We start from the raw sequence: 2,500 nt of genomic DNA, 5'->3' as shown, positions 1-2,500 counted from the left end.
AGATCTCTCCCCACCGCCCGGTGTCTCTGATGAAGCTCAGTGCTAACTCCAGGGGCCAGCTCTCCTTATCCCTCCCAGAGGAGCCGTAACAGAGAGAGGAGACAGAGGGGCCCAGACAGAGAGGAGGAGATTAATGGAGGAAAACACACTGAATCAAGTGGGTTCAGAGGAGGAGTGGGAGGCTTACGAGTGGTGGAGGAAAGGGAAACAAACCAAGACGATGGAAGAATACCAGAATGCCCACGACAGCCAAAAGGAGGTGGGAATAAATACAAACGTTGTAAATCACAGTGCTAAATGGGTTTACCTGTGAATTTAAACAGCACTAAATGTCACGTCATACATAACTTCATTCCTGTAGTTTTACAAAATAGATATATCAATGTATTTGCACACCAAGTCACATTTGAAGGATTTCTACAAATCTGCACCTTTCAGAACAAGTCTGATGCAAATGCAACACCAGACACACTCTTTGGCAGCCCTGATTTAACGTAATGAAAGAAAGCAGCAACAGCATCACATGGTGATCTATAGGCCGACCCTCTGGGTCTGGGTGCAATGGGCCATGGATATCAACCTGGTCCATTTTATAAAATGACGTGTTTTGTTTCCTGTTCGGATTCCTTCTGTTGTCCTACATCTGAATGCAAGGCAGCGGACCGGTCGGAGAGGAGAGGAGTGTAAACACGGTTGTTGTGTTTGGAGTGTCCTTGAGCGGGATCGGCTGGAGGAAGAGGAGGAGGAGGAGGAGGAGGTGCTGGGAGGGCAAGGTGCAGGACACCGTCCTTGCTCCTATCGCCACAGGATCGGTGGTCTAACCTGACCGCCTCCACAGCCAGCACCTCCACCTTATCCATCACCACCAGATAGCTATCATCCAACCAGGAAGGGGTGAGGGAGAGAGAGAGAGAGGAGAGGGGGAGAGGGCGGGAGAGAGGAAAGAGAGGGAGAGAGGGAGAGAGAGAGAGAGAGAGAGAGAGAGAGAGAGAGAGAGAGAGAGAGAGAGAGGGGGAGCGGGAGGGAGGAAAAAGAGAGAGACAGGGGGAAGAAAGGAGTTGGACCTTCTCCACTGATAACACACAGAGCGAGAGATAGAGACAGCGTCACAGAAGGGACAGGAGATAAAGGTTGTGGAGGAGGTGAGGCTGGTGCCTGGGGTGACGGAGAGGTACTTAAGGTGGTGGGGGATGCAAATCAGAATGGGTTCAAACGAAATCATCAGATGAATGAGGTTGAACCAAAGAGCCATACAAATACTAGAGAACATCAAGGAGGAGGAAGAGGGCGGAGTGTACGTGGATAACCAGGAAGGCTACGGAGAGCTGTGTTAACAGAGATAGATAGTGGAGGAGACAGGGAGTGTGACTGCAGCTAAATATCTAACCATGCTGCATCTAGAGACTCTCCTGCCGTCATTAATGAACTCACCCTAACTAGTGCCAGCTGGAGAACTCTGCAGGGTGTGTGTGTGTGTGTGTGTGTGTGTGTGTGTGTGTGTGTGTGTGTGAACTGTGGGCTAATAAAAGGAGGCATATCCACGGCTCATTTCTGCTCACTTATGTTTTACATTACTAGAAACCAATAATAGGGAAAGCACTTTGCCATAAAGAGCTACAGTGCGTAAATAACACAAATGGCAGAATGGCCCCTCATCAAGTCATCAACACACGCGCATGCACGCGCACATAAACAGACACGCATGCATATACACATACAAACACACACACACACACATGCACACATGCATGCATATACACATACACACACACACATGCACACAGCACACACACGGCCACACACAGAAAAACACTAAACATGTGCATACAACTTTAAAAACTCTAACAACTAAAGCTAAATCTTAATACATTGTTTTTGGTGATTGATCAAAACATACACGGTTTAACATTTACTTATTTTTTCAATTAAGAACTATTACAAATTAAAATTAAAACTGCACGCAGTGATGAACAGGACCTCGTACCGGCTCGCGGCCGCGTCACGTGCCGTTGTAACATGTGCGCACTTGTCAGCGCACATGTTTGTGATCCGTGGCGGAAAATCTGGCAACCCCGGAAATTTTCAGTTGAAGAGACTTTTTTGTTCATCATGAGGATTTGCATGTGTGCAAAGTTTCATGAGTGTAGGTCAAACCGGTGACGCGTGCTGCTTGTGCGTTTGCAACAGTTGGTATAGCGCCACCTTGGGGCCAATGTGAAGTTGACGCATAGAATATCTAATTTACAGCAGTCCCCACAAATGTGCCAAATAAAAATGAGTTTTCGTATATGTTCGGGGGGGGAAAATGCAGTTGAAGTCGAAGGAAAAGAATAATAATAATAATCTGACCAAAAACAATAGGGACCTTGCAGGTTCTGCTCGGTCCCTAATAAAGTATATGGAAATAATCTGATTGATCAGACGTATTAATCTGCAAAAACATTATATAACGTACAAAGACAAGAGCTACACGGAATGTATCCATTCACACTCCATGTAT

This window comes from Micromesistius poutassou, assembly GCF_964030765.1.
Source record: "Micromesistius poutassou genome assembly, chromosome: 12".
Classification (NCBI taxonomy): domain Eukaryota; kingdom Metazoa; phylum Chordata; class Actinopteri; order Gadiformes; family Gadidae; genus Micromesistius; species Micromesistius poutassou.
Note: the sequence above shows the minus strand (reverse complement) of the source record.